We start from the raw sequence: 15,779 nt of genomic DNA, 5'->3' as shown, positions 1-15,779 counted from the left end.
TGTCTCACACATGCTGCTACCTAACATGCCAGCACATAGCATAGCTGGCACACACTGACATCGAGCTTGAATCTCAACATAAGGTACACTTCTTTATCCACCATCTAAGACACTGTCATGTCATCACCGTGGTTCTTTGGCGGCATAGAATCAACATCACTCATAACCTGTGCCTGTACATGATCTTCAGATTTAGCATTAACACCACTTGCACCAAATTGAGCTTCAGTTGACATTGGAAAAGGACTTGTCATCTCACAACACCAGGGTTGCATGGTTTTTTAAACAATACATCAAAACGTGACACAGGTTTTGCTTCCTGATTCAAAAAAGATACATCTAATGGTGATTTCATACATATAGGCATATAGAAGGTTGATATTTCCTTTTCAAAGAGGGTACATCGATTAAACCCAATCAGTATAATTTCCACTCCTTTTTGCTAACAATCTCCACTTTGACCTTCAACAGATCCTTCAAACCTGCAACAAATCTCTCACACTTCAGCATCTGGGGAGGTGCTTTGTTGTCCATAGCCTTCATCCACTTATTCCATAGCTTCAAAAAAACACACCACATATTCATCCACATTCTTGTCTGCCCTTTGATATAGGTCGAGGATCTCTTGCCACACTGCCTGCAACCAAGCTTCTTCAAGCATACATCAACTCATCAACACATACACCATGCACACACATCCACACATCCTCAACACAAAAAACTTGCATTATATTGGCTCTAATGGCATCAACTACTTCCTCAACATCCATCCAATCTCACCACAACACAAAACATCAGCATCATCCCTCAATTGCATTAGACAACCTTCAAGCACATCCACAACCCAAACACATCAACATCTCCCATAAATCTTCTGGTTTCAACACCTCCTTAGTGGCAACATTTCACCATGACATGCATTAAGAATGACCATCGAATACAAATATCAAGCATGATAGCTTGGCACATACCCAACTTACACCACGGAATCTCATCAACACATTTGATCTCACATAAGAAGAGGAAGATACATTTAGGAGAAATGATTGTTTTCAGGTATACATCTTATGAGCCACACACTCTCAACACACCCGAGGTATACACTCATAGGGCTGCCCCCCATTCATTTTGGCAACATATACCCAGATTTTGGATGAGAGTAGCCCTATTGTTGTTGCCATCACTCCTTTTATAGGAGAGGAGTACCTTTGGAGCCCATAATCTCAAAATAGCAAGGATCATCCTGCAGATCAGTGCCCACATGTTCTCGATCAGTCGCATCATCAAATGCCAGATATGGGTTACTGTAGTTTTTGGTAGCACTACCCACAGGTTCTCAATCAACTATGCCATTAAATGCCAAATATGGGTTACTGTAGTTGGTGCCATGCACTGCCCACCATCATCAATCACATGCTTACTAAAAATGGAGCACCATGGATTTGCATCCAGAATCAGCCAGGCATCATGCCATTTGCAATCCCCATGTGCTTCCACGTGGATCCTTTAACTTCAGCCCATAGAGCCTTGGCTAATACTTAAGCCTTAGCAACAAAACATTTGATTTAAGTGGGCCTTAGCCCCCAATCCATGCAATAAGACATTAGTTGAGGACATGCCAGGGGCTCAACACGGACACACTAAACACCAAATATGTACAACCAGACCTCTCCCTCATCTGCACACCTACCATTCTCACTTTCCCTAGCACCAAAATGGGTTTGCCAAAAACTCTTCACACCGTATTATCCTGGAGCGAATGGAGAAGTGGAGGTTACCAATAGAATTCTATGTGGAATATTAACCAAGACAGTAGTAGAAAACCGAAGAGATTGGGATGAATGGTTATATGAAACGTTATGGGCGTACTGTATAGCTTATAAAGTCATTACACAAAATATGGTATAGATGTAATATTCCCTATTGAGCAAGAAATTACAAATTTATGAATAGCATTAGCTATGTGATTAGGTGACATTGTTGCATTGAATGATCATTTGTTGAAGTTAGTGAAATTAGGGAGGAGAGATTAATAGCTCTTCAAAGTTTAGAGGCTACGCTTTGAGATCTTATCCTCGCTTGCACTTGTTACCTCTCCCTTTGGAGAGACATCCCCTCCATAATTTGTAGTATCCTCCTGAATGTAACAAAGTGAATGGTCTCATATATGAATAATGGGCCCAAGACGAATGGACCATTCCCATTGAAAATAGTAATGATAGCGTGAAAGGGGTGGTCATGTATATATATCAACATAGGCCATAATTGGGGATAACTTTGATAATCATTGGAATATAAGATATTGTTCTCTTTTCTCTCTAAAGTTAGGCTAATCTCATTAATCTAGCTAATTGAAGACTGAAGAGTTCAAGCAAGAAGAAGTTGCATGACCATTGAGCTTCATCATCAACATAAAACTCTTGTATCGGTTGAGTTATATGGCATGCATCTATAATTTCCTTGGATGTAAGTGATTCTTCTCATTGGCATTGAATCATTGGCTTTTACACACATTTGTAAACACCTTTCAATTAAAAAAAAGCTAGCTATATTGTGTGTCAAGGTACCTTGGCATTTTGAGGAGAGGCTAAGGGGAGCATGTTTTCTTGCCGTGTGTGGGAAAGTGGTAAGGTGGAGAATTAGGTATATGGTGGGAAAGACATGGCCTAAACCCTTGCTATTGGATTTCAAACTTGAGTAAGGGGATTGGAAGAGCTTGGTTGGGAGATTGGCAAAGTTTTGACATGGTTCATTGACCTCCAAGTGTTGTCAATTGATATATTTTGATGTGGCAAAGTTTTGACAAACAATGGGCATAGCATTGCAATTAAAATTTACTTGAACTTACATTGAGGTTTCGTTGCAAATACAAAGGAGATGCTGTCAATTTTTTTTGCAAAAAGCACATATTCATGACACTTGGGGTTAGTTTTGGTTTCTCAAGGATGAAAATTGATGTGGTGCATGCTTTTGAATGGTTCCAAGGCATTACCAATGTAAAGGGAAGGAGTGGACAACAAGTGGAGACAATTTTGACAATTTTCTATTGTGGTGTTAAACCCTAATTCAGTCTGAAAGGGTTGGGGTTGTTTTCAAGTGGTTTACATAGCTTTATTCTACTCTCCAAGGGCTACATTTGGATCCTAAGGATGGTGGGCACATGAACATGAACACTATGATGTACTTCATGATGCAAAGCATACTTGATAGAATGGACCAAAATTTCCAATCTCCATGGTGGACAAGTCCAATGCCTCCACCAAGAAGAATCATTGTGGATTATTTAGCTTGGAACAAGAACTTGGCAAAGGCAACAAAACTTATGGTGGAACCAATGTTGTATGCATATGCACAAACACATTTCAAGCCAATGGACCACAAGATGGTAGGCCTTGTGTGGGTTCAACATGTCCAAATATGTCACATGCTCTTCAAGCTAGTATGCATTATGGTGATCAACATCATGGACCTATGCTTGGAAGGGATAACTTTCTTCCGCCATTGATGCATCGAAGTGGAACAAATGTGATGGGAATGCCTAGCTCATTTGTTAGTTTAAGTCTTTCATTGAAGACCATTACTTCCATAAAGATTCTTCAAGTGTGGTGACTCTCAAGAGGTTAATGTGTATTATGGTCTTGAAGATGAGACAAGTGTTAAAGATCAATATGATGATAATGTGGATGATAGTGGGGATGCAAATTATTGTGATCCATATGACGACATTTATGCAAAAGATGCTATGGGTTGTGATGCCTATGAGGACATCTATGGTGTTGATCTAAATAAAAATGTAGATGACTCATGGGAGGTCTATGATGGTAATTCATTGGATGGCCATAATACCTATGCTTCCAATGATGATGATGATGATTCATATCCTTTTGAGCCAAGCATAAGTGTGAGGAAGAGCTTCATCAATTATACTTTTCTTATGAGTATGGGTGGTTTGAATTTGTTTCCATATGATTTGGGTGGATGCTGTGCACACGATGGATATATGTACATTTATGCATTTGCACATGGGCTTAATGAATTTCCTTTTGACCTAGGTGGATCAAAGAGGAGTGAAGTGGAAGATCTAAAGAATGGAAGTGAATTTCCTTTTGATCCGGGTGGATCAAAGAAGAGTGAAGTTGCCTATGTGTGCTCATCATGATAAGGATAATATGGCTACCTTATGCAATATCTTAAGTGATGCCTATGTTGGTTGCAAAGATGCAGTTATATTAAAGATTGAGGGTATGCATAAATGGAATGGGTGGCACATGTTTTGGTTGATAGTGGGAGCACACATAGTAAAGATGAATTGCAGATTGGTATGCAAAGATGTGAGTTTGATACTCACAAGTGAGCTTCCTATGAATGAGGAGGGCATGATTGATATGTGCTAGAAGCAAATTTTGGGTACAAGAGCAAGAGTTCTTCGGAGCTGTACATTATTGGATTATTTGGTCAAATGGTGAAGACTACCGAAGGAAGAAACTTATTGGCAATCAGCCTCTACATTGGAAGGGTTGCTGGATGCATTTTGGAAGTCCAACAAAGGTCAAGAACAATGAATTAGCTTGCTAGAAATTCTTGTATATTCACTATGGACAACCCTATATCTTTGGGATTTAGATGCATAATGTTTGGAAGCTACACAAGGTATTATGGGATAGATGTTATGGCTTGTTTTGAGGGCTTTTTAGGCAATTAAAATTATCAAATACTCCATTCCATCCATGTGGATTGTAGTTGTACATATCAATGATTTTGAGGACAAAACCTCTTGGCTGGGGATGGTTTGTAACAAAGTGAATGGTCTCATATGAATAATGGACCCAAGGCCAATGGACCATGCCCATGGACAATATTAATGATAGTGTGAAAGGGGTGGTCATTTATATATATTAACATAGGCCATAACTGGGGCTAACTTTGATAATCATTGGAATATAAGACATTACTCTCTTTTATCTCTAAACTTATGCTAATCTTCTTAATCTAGGCTAATCTAAGACTAATCTAGATTTTTCTTTCTTTCACTTAATAATCTCCTTAAGCCACTCCTTAGGCACTACTCTTATTTGAACTCGGTCATCCTGAGGACCATCCTTGAGGACCATCCTGAGGACCATCCTGGAGGACCAATCGTGATCAGACCTTTGTGCCAACTTTGGTCACAATATGCTTGTGAAAGCCATGGTCGCCCCAATAAAATGGGGTATGATGTGATATGATAAGTAGAACGTACCACTAAGAAACTAATTCTAAACTTAAGTCATGCGATAGTGGTATTAGGCTGTTATGCTAATTTATATGTTATCTACTTACATTTAGGCTCACTTATTTGTATTCTAAAATAGTCCATATATTACTTCCAAGCTTATTGATTAGAGATGTACGTTTTTAATTCTTTCTTAGGATAACATTTAGATTAGTAGGGTGGATAGTGCCCCTTTTGGATCATAGCTTTTGAGGACTTTCCACATGCTCCATACTGTTAAAGCCAAATGCAACTCCTCTTTAAAAAAAAGAGAAGGAAATCATAAAGATCGAGGGCTCCCCCTCCATTATAGCCACCTACTTCTCACGGATAACCAATCCTAACTAACCTTAAACTATATCCTAACAAGAACTAATCATGTTTAATTATCTTAACCAATTCTCAAAATTGTTTCACATTCATTAATGTTTCTTTTTATGCAATAAATTGACTCCATTTTACTAAGAACGTACTCTCAAATGAAGTGTAAAAAATAGAAAAATTTACATGCCATAAGAAAACATTAATACCAGCATATTACTTTTAGAAATCATCTTGAAACTAACTACCTAACTTTACTTATTAACCCTCCATTGAATGGGCAATTATACCCATTTTACACTATAACTATACAAAAATAATTATTACCCATGAAAGCCCTTTAAAATAGAGATAGAAAATAGAAAAAAAACCAAAGTTTCCTTTTAAACTTTCTCTAAATTCATTGTATATTTTGAAATATTATTTTTCCAAAAAATAGACCAAAAATAAAGAAAATTATTTATTTAAAAATACTTTTTGATAATTTCTCACTTCCTTAACATTTCATAAGATCTCTAAAAAATACCCTTAATTTTTAGAAATAAGTAAAATTCATTTATTATTTATTAAAAAATACTTATTCAATTCTCTGTTACCTAATAATTCGATAATTACTCATAATAAAACAAAAAAAAACATGCTTAAAATTTTTATATGAGTAAAAAATAATCAAATACTTCTCTAATATTCACCACTTAGATAAAATGAAAAAACCACATGTCAAAGAGCTTACATGGCACTAGACTATGGAGGCTCCGTCGGATTCGAATCAAAGATAGCGTAGACAAGCAGCGGATTGGCGCTCATCACAACAGCGATACCAAAGATGTTAAGGAAATCCTACCCTAAAGTGTCGTGGGGAAGCTGCCTATCCACTGAGCTCGAGCAAGTCTCAAGAGCTCCACCATAGTAGCCGCTTGATCTGTGAGACCCCTCACTGGATTCCCGGTTGCTAGCAGCAGCGGAAGTAGCTTCCTCTTGCGCGGGGCAGGGTTTCCCACTTGGGGCCTCGCCCTCGAATGTCTAGACACGAGACTAATCTGGTGGTCATTCCGGAACTGAAACCGGGAAAATTTCCCTTGCTCGAAAAACGGGGACGATTCCACCTTTTTGATTTTCTTCACAAATTTTCTAACGGGGTCAAGAGACTAAACTATCCTTCACCTGATTAAAGTAGATAGAAGGAAAACTATCACTGACTTAGATTGAAGAAATCAATGCTTTTTTCCTAACCGAAATTAGGCACAGCCGTTGATCTAATCATTTGAGAAAATCAACGCTTTTTTCCTAGCCGAAGTCAGGCACATCCATTGATCTACTCATTGAGAAATTCTTCAGGTTTTTATTTAACTACTCGAATTCTAAGCGTATTCCTATTATTTCAATTTTATTATTAAAACTCCACTAATTCCAGCCTAACCCCATCTGGCCCATAGGTTTAGCCACCACCCAACCACTGGAATCGATAGAACCAGACAATTACTCACCCACCCATAATTGAATGCCTTTCTTAACTTTTGCTTTTCGAATACAGATATGCACACACTCCTCTTTAAAACTTTAACTTATAAAATAATCCATTGACAAAGAGTTATTGGTTACAGATGTCATAACTCAAAAATTCCATCCAGTCCCTTGTTTCTCAAAAAGTAGTATCACTCTGGACTCTCCGTTGAGACCAGCTAGTCAGCAACAACGAGATCCTGTAACAGATTACAATAATTATTTCGTCCATCATACAAATCTTCCACGACATACGCATGGGTGTCCTAGGCACCGCGAGCCCATGCACCGCGAGCCCATGCATCGCCTGGTCAGAACCCTCCAAGATCCTCATTAGGTGTCCTGGCACTTCACTCAGGGACCACTTCGTCGGCCCTCGTCCATCGTATCGGAAGTGCACCATTTTAACCGTACCGAGGCTGGTCAAGACCTGGGCAGGCTTTGCCACGTGAGCTGTCCTTTGATTGAACACTCCCCGCCAACTGTTTTTGCAACCGAACTTCCCTTAGAAAAACATATACCAAATGCTCCCTCCAGCATTCTGGCGTAAGACAGTCCTTTAAGAAAAGAGGGTTTCTATGCAAGTTTTCAGTTTGATTTTCTTTTGAATACAAGGAGTATTTCTTGAATCAGTATCCCCGGAACTTCTTGATCGCAATTCTGAATTTCATACCAGAATTACTCGAATTCTATAACCTTGATCCATAGATTAATTCGAAGGGTCTCAAACTTAGTTTCAGATTTGACGGGAGTTTTGAGTGTAATTTTCTAAACTGGTCACATCTTCTTTCCTCAAAACTGACGAAAGAGTTTGGTCTTGGTCATAGTCCAATTCAAGGTTCGAGTCGGATAAGATTTTTCATGAACTATCTTTCTCGAAAAGGTTTGATAATTCAGTTACTATTTTACTGAATTTCTTTCTTTGAATATTCACTTAACTGATTTCTAAATTAGTTATGAATTTCAATGAGGAATAAATTAATCATTTATCTGAATATTTCGATCTCGATAGATTTCTCGAATTTTCTTTTTACAATCCGTGTGAATATAAAACGATAAAAATTTCTCTCTTAGAGTATTCAATTATTCATTTATCAAATACTCATAGAATTTAAACATAGAATTTAAGAGAAATCTAATTTTGATATGAAAATTCTTTATGCATCTATTTATGCATAAAAATCAACTTCAAAGGGAATAACACTTTTATTAAAAAAATTCTTTTATGCATAAAATTAAATTTAATAGGAATAACACTTTTAAAATAAAAAGAATTTCTTTATGCATCTATTTATGCATAAAAATTAATATTTATAAGAATAACTTTTTTATAATAAAAAATTCCTTTATGCATCTTTCTATGCATAGAAATCAAGTTTAATAAGAATAACACTTTTATAATAAAAAAATTTCCTTTATGCATCTTTCTATGCATAGAAATCAAGTTTAATAAGAATAACACTTTTATAATAAAAAAATTCCATTATGCATCTTTCTATGCATAGAAATCAAATTTAATAAGAATAACACTTTTATAATAAAAAATTTTCCTTTATGCATCTTTCTATATGCATAGAAATCAAGTTTAATAAGAATAACACTTTTATAATAAAAAAATTTCCTTTATGCATCTTTCTATGCATAGAAATTAAATTTCATAAGAATAACACTTTTATAATAAAAAAAATTCCTTTATGCATCTTTCTATATGCATAGAAATTAAATTTAATAAGAATAACACTTTTATAATAAAAAATTTCCATTATGCATCTATAAGAATAACACTTTTATAATTTAAAAATTTTTCTATTATGCATCTTTCTATGCATAGAAATCAAATTTAATAAGAATAACACTTTTATAATAAAAAAAATTTCATTATGCATCTTTCTATGCATAGAAATTAAATTTAATAATTAATGTCAGTGATATCCATCCATATTCATAGGTGAATATGTACATGGAGTAATTAGAATATTTCTTTTAGATGCAAAAATGGTGGGAATTACTCTTTTGGAATAACATAAAAACAAACTTTCTTTTCCATAAAATTTTGGAAAATTTTGCCATAACCTCCTTTGTATGGCTGACCATTTCTCATTTTTATCATTCTTTATTTAACTTAAATTAACCCAAATTAGATTTATAGAACTCTAATCTACACAATTTTCTAAATTCAAGAGAGTAAACAATAAGAAGAGTTTAATTAATCCCTTAGTTAAATCTTTCTAGGATTGAGAAAGGTTGGAATGTAAAGAAGAGAGGCATAGCATTTGAATTTAATTCAACATTTACAAAACATAAAAATTAAGAAAACCATAGATTTTTCATTAAAACAAAATAAGAAAATTAGCTTACATGGAGCTTGTAAGCTCTCCTTTGGCTTGAGGGATTGAGGGTTCTACTCTTGTTTGAAGCAAGAGTGGCCACCAATTCACTTTGGAGAGGATTAGGCCAAAAATAATTGAATTATTAAGAAATTCAATGTAGATGGCTCAGGGCAGGAGTAGATGGCTGGATTAGGCCAAAAACAATTAAATTATTAAGAAATTCAATGTAGATGGCTCAGGGCAGGAGTAGAGTAACAGAGCATAAACACCATTAAGTTTTTACAAAGGGGGAGGCTTCTATTTATAGGAAAAAGTGAGCCTCAAACCAAGCAAACTGATTCTAGAATTTTCCAGATCAGTTTGGTCAATTTTTGACCATATTTGGGTCAGTTCAGCTTACTTTTTTGAAATAGGAGAGAGGAGAGATGAAAATATCTCATTTTATTGATTAAGAATTGGGGGTAATGATGAGAAAAAGGTGCCTACTTCATGAGGGGAGATCCCCACTCTGGAGGTGTCAAAATTTCAGTTTTTTAATTGTTTTCTTTGGTCCTTAGTCCACTCTTCATCTTATGTGAGCATTTACTCATTTTTGGGGGGGTTTTTCTTTTCTTTTTTCTTCAATTTATCTCCTCCCTACATTTGGATTAATCTTATTGGTCCGTAGGAACCTTAATCCAAAATTTTTAAAAAATCTAGACCCTTAGGCTAAGGTCTTTTGTGCACATTATATTTTATTTCTAATGCACCTTTGTTTTGGGGGAATTTATTTTAATAAGAAGGGATATTTTTCCATCCAAAGATATCTAAAAACTAAATTATCTCTCTCTAGAATATTTTCTCTCTCTAGGCCAAAACAGGTAGAAACAAGATCTTTTATTATTCTGAAAAGGGGATTGATACATGGGAAGAAACTGGACATCTTGAGGGGCTGGGGAGGAGGAATCTTACATGATCGATGTCCTCCCGCACTCGTCACACCAAGACGGTTGCTCTAATCCTATGGGTGATGCAAGCTCTGTCGTGGAGATCATGCAGGATCTCTGCAAAATAGGATCATGTTGGTTAGCCTAATCACTCAAGAAAGAGAGAGAGAGAGAGAGAGGAAGCAAGAGGGAACAAGTGATTAACACAATGAAAGCTACTAGGAAATCACATCCCGATATCTGGATTTTGAAGTTTCGGATTAACCCAAGCGGCTTCACTCTTTGCTAATCTGCCATTCGGATGAGAAATGGAGACGGTTCCAATTCTCGCTCCAGAATGCCCAGTTCGCACAATGGATTTTATCTGTGATAATATTTACTCCTGATCCGCCACCATCAAGAACCACACCTTCTATGGTCTTCCCCTGTATCTGAATTGTGCCTTCTGGAACCGCCTCATCCCAATCCACAGAGTTGGTTGGTCTTTTTAAATGCTGACTGATCCTCTTTTTCCTCCTTGGTGCTGACCACTATGGTTGAAACCTGAGCAAGGTAGTCTTCACCTACAAGCTTCTAGATTAACTGTGTGTGTATGGTAATTGGGTACCAGACACATCAGTTTATCCAACGTCATGTCAAGCTTCATATTATTCAAATCTTCCCAAAGATCGTACTCAAAAGCTACCGTCTTTCCACATTCGGATTGTTTCTGCTTTCTAAACTCCCAGAATAGTATCATTCTCCTTTGATGAACTTATCTTCACCAGGGTCTGCTCCCCCATCTGCCTAAAGCTTCTGCATCCTGTGGCTTGTGTATAACTTTTCACCTTCCAAGTGGACGTATTTCATGCATCTTGTCCGAACTAGCACTTTTCAACCTCAAGCAACTCCTCATATCCAATATAAGGAGTATAGTAAGGTTGTTCTCACTCCCACAAATGGTGGAACAATCACTCTCTCAAAAGTCTTATTTGTGCTGCCAAGCATAAAAAAGAGCTTGTTGTCAGTCTCTACCATTGCTAGGGTAGGCCTAATGGTCAAATTTGTTGGTGATAAGTGTACAGTTCCTGATCGGCCTGATGAAGGCATCATTGTGGTATTTGGTACTCTAAGCCATGGGCTTTATAGGTTGGACAGATGTATGAGAGATTGGTGAATAATGCTTGTTTAATTACTACCACACGTGCTCTATGAGTGATGTGAAGCTATGGTATGCCTGTTTTGGTCACTTGAATTTTGGTAGTTTGTTACGCTTTAAAAGGCAAGATATGGTGTTAAGAGTTTCCAAAGCTTGAGGCCCCTTTCAAATATGTATGTGAGGGGTGCATTTTGGGCAAGATGCAACGAGCATCATTCCTGAAAGATGGATCAGTTAGGGATGTCCAAAAACTATAACTTATACATAGTGATGTATGTGGTCCCATGAGGACACCATCGATCGAGGAATATCTCTACCTTGTGATCTTTATTGATGAGTACTCTAGGCACACTTGGGTGTATCTGCATTGAAGGAAAAGTAAGGATTTTACATGGTTTAGACATATGTCAAAGGAGTTTCATGTATATATGGCTGAAAGAGGCATAAAACATCAATGCACGTTGCCTTATACACCTCAATAAAATGGTGTGGTTGAGAGGAAGAAGAAATCTCTCATTGGAGATGGCATGTTTCATGGTTAGAGGCCACGAACTGCTTCATGTTTTTTAGTTGGAGGTAGTTAGGTGTGCCACTTATGTGCTAAATAGATGCCCCACCAAGGCCTTGCAAACAATTACCCCTCATAAATCTTGGAATGGCAAGAAGCTCTGTGTCTCATTTTTTGTGTTTTTGGTTGTCTTACTTTTATGCTCTTGTGTCTGAGCAACAACGTAATAAGATGGATGATAAGGTGGTAGAATGTATTTTTGTAGGATACAATGTAGAAAGAAAAGGATATAGACTCTACCATTTAGACACAAAGCAGATTTTGGTGAGAAGATATGTTATCTTTGTTGAGAACTTAGTTCAGCCCATGCTTTTATGTAAAAACCAGCAAAATGTATACCCGTATGACATCTTTGATACACTTCTACCTTTGTACAATGCCAAGAAATCATAATTTGAGCAAATGAATGCTCAAATAGGTGCTGTAAATCAGCCCATACTAGATGAAAATCAGCTCAAAGTTCAACCCATATATTAGCCTATTGATGAAGTAATTATGGATGATATAGTGGGTGGATGATGAAAGGGCAACCATATAGGCGTCCACCAAGAACACACCAAAATGGTTGGTATAGACATTACGCGAAAACAAATTAGATACTCCTTTACCTAGCAAGACATGTGCTGGTTCTCATCATACATCTTATTATTTTGCGGATCATATTAGTGGATGCAGGCCATGTACGATGAGTACGACTTAATCCTCAAAATTAACACTTAGTATTTAGCAGATTTGTCTTATGGTAGAAAGGTCATTGTTATATAGTGGGTTTATAAACTAAAGCATAAAGCTAATGGTAGCCTTGTGATCTCTACAAGGGTTATGCTCAAGAGAACACCTATTAGGTGCCTCATCTATCTATGTAATACAAGGCCAAATATTCAATTTGGGTCTCCCAGTTAAGCAGGTTTATGCACAGTCCTAGAAGTAAGCATTGGGAGGCTGCTAAGTAAGTATTTAGATACTTGCAAGGCACTTAGTCCATTGGCTTATTCTATGCTAAGGGGAGTGATGTTTAGCTACATGCTTTCACTGATTATGATTGGGCTGGACGTTATGACATACGAGTTCCCACTAGTGGCCTTTACTTTCACCTTGGTGATTCATACATATCATGGCTCAGCAAGAAGCAGCCAATAGTGGTGGCCACTTTTCGAGCTATGAAGCTAAGTACATGGTAGCTTGTACAGTGTGTGTATGGCTCAAATGCCTTTTGGTAAATCTTGGTGTTGGGATAGCAGTCCCCCACTTCCATCTTCACTGACATCCAAAGTGCATTAGCCATTGGGCAAGAAACCCAATGTTTCATGATCACAAAGCACATTAAGGTACATTATCAAAATAGGGAGAGGCTCATTATAGGAGAGATTAGCCTAGCTTATGTCTCTACACATGACAATGTGACAGATATATTCATGAAGGCTCTCTCATCATGAGAGAAGTTTGAAGCTTTTCACAAAGCTTTGGGCTTATTATCATTTGGGGATTGATCACCCACATGATCCTTGTACATGTTCACATCATCACTACGAGGGAGATTTCTAGCATTTGTATGGTAGTGATGTACATACATAGGCTAATAATGGGCCGGGACACTTTTTCTCTCTTTAGGTGGTTTTTTCCCTCGAGTACATATACACACTCTTATGAGTGTTTGACCTTATCATGTCACTTCACTTATACTTCACTCATTCTCATCGATCTACTTTGAGTATTGTGCCTCCATCTATCTCTCCTTATCTTGCTACATCTATGTGTGTGTTGCTACATTGATCTCCACTACAACAATGCCAACTTCAAGTTTAAGTTTAATAAAAGGGTGGTCCTAACAAGATATGTTAAATAATCTTTTCTAACATGAGCTTAATAAGGCATGCAAGAATGATTGCAAGTTAAAATTCCTTATAAATGTGTCACTGAAATTGTAATATAATGGCTTTTTGATAGTAAGTGCATTACTATGATTGAAGTCTATTGGCACAAGAAATGACTCTTTAACTAGATATAAACTTTGAAACAAAGAAGTGACAAAATTGATTATGAATTTGTGGCAAAGATTAAATGGTTATAGTAAACTGATGTGCTAAAACACTCATCACCTTTTGTTAATCCCATTTTGGATTAACAAGCATGCTCCTCCAATTGAGGACATTAATAAGTGTCATGAAAGGACACTATAAAAGTTGTACATTATGAGATATTGGTCACCCGAGGCCTAGTTAAGTAAGTTTTGGGCGTCCAAGTGTGAATAAGGGCCAAATGTATATAAGACATTTTCTCATAATGAAAAGACACAATCCCTCTTTATGCTATTGAGAGCTCTTCCTTGTGTCTTGAGAGAGATTGAGAGAGAGAGCATTCTAGCATTGTGCCTCTTCTATGCTTGTATGATTCATGCTTGTGTGGGAGAATGAGAGAGAGTGATAACCTTATGCGACGGTGTGAGCGTCTTTAAGTGACAGCGTGGAGGTGGAGCTTGGAGGTTTGGAGTTTAACAAGTGAGCTTGGAGGCCTCAATGGACTCAAGTTTGAAGCATTGGTAATTGCCCTATGATGGTTGTGATCTATTACTCATCCTTTAGGTGAATGCATTGAGTTCCCTCTTGGAGGTGTGGTAGCCCATAACATTTTTGGCACCGTTGCCACAGAAACACCTTTGTTTCTTCCTTCCTCTTGGAGTTTCAGCTCCCATTGCATAAGATTCATAATTGCCTTTGCATTCTAGTAGTGCATTGTGTAGGAAATGAATGGATAAGAATTGTGTGGAAGTAAAAAATCGTGTGAAATTGGTTGTAATTGTTGTATATATGTGTGGGAAATGAATGGATAAGAATTGTGTGGAAGTAAAAAATCGTGTGAAATTGGTTGTGTTTGTTGTATATATGTGTGGTGGAGTGGTCTTGGAATAGAGCTTCACTGTTTTTTCTAGTTAATTTTGATATTTGCATCATTGGAAGCATCAACATGAATGAGCAGGTTGGTGTCCTATTTTTCTTCTTTTTCAAAAATCCACAAAAATCTAAAAAATAAGGAGCCATTGATTGTGTCTTGAACTTGTATTCCACTCCTTAGATGTGGCATAATGATTCTGGGAACGGTTGGATAAGTATTTTGCACCCAAAATCATAATAGTCGACACGAGAAGTTTCCACGTGAAACTATAGGAAAAAGTTCACGTCGTGAACCATTTTTTGTAACTTCACGCCTGCGAACCGCTCCCAACATCAGCACTGCGATTAACGTCGCAATTCACAAGATTATCTTGCCAAAAACAGGTAACCTTATCCTAACACCTCTGACGCCACGAGGTCTGACAAAATTAAGAATCGTGAAGGTGCAAAAAAACGTTGACAACGTAAACTTTTTCAGAATTCCTCACGGCGTAAACCATTTTTTGTTCACGACGTGAACCATTTTAGAAGACTTTCACGGCGTGAACCCATTATTTTTCACGACGTGAACTTTTTCCTACAAACTCACAGTTTAGTCCAATCCAATGCACGAGTTTGGTATAGTCAGGTTAAGGCTACGAAGGTCTGGAGAGTAGTGACACCTACAACAAGGACAAAGAATTCTGGCCCCAAGAGAAAAAAAAATTGAACACGTGAAAGTGCAGAAAAACGTTCATGATGTGAATTGTTTTCTGACACTTCATGCCGTGAACTATTCTCTGCACTCTCACGGCCTCAAAAACAGATCGACAGAATCTGATCAAAACTAAATTGGGTCATCAAAGTAGCTT

Source organism: Cibotium barometz, chromosome 28 (assembly GCF_041138505.1).
Source record: "Cibotium barometz isolate CiBa-2024 chromosome 28, ASM4113850v1, whole genome shotgun sequence".
Lineage (NCBI taxonomy): Eukaryota > Viridiplantae > Streptophyta > Polypodiopsida > Cyatheales > Cibotiaceae > Cibotium > Cibotium barometz.
This window is presented reverse-complemented; position numbering follows the sequence as displayed.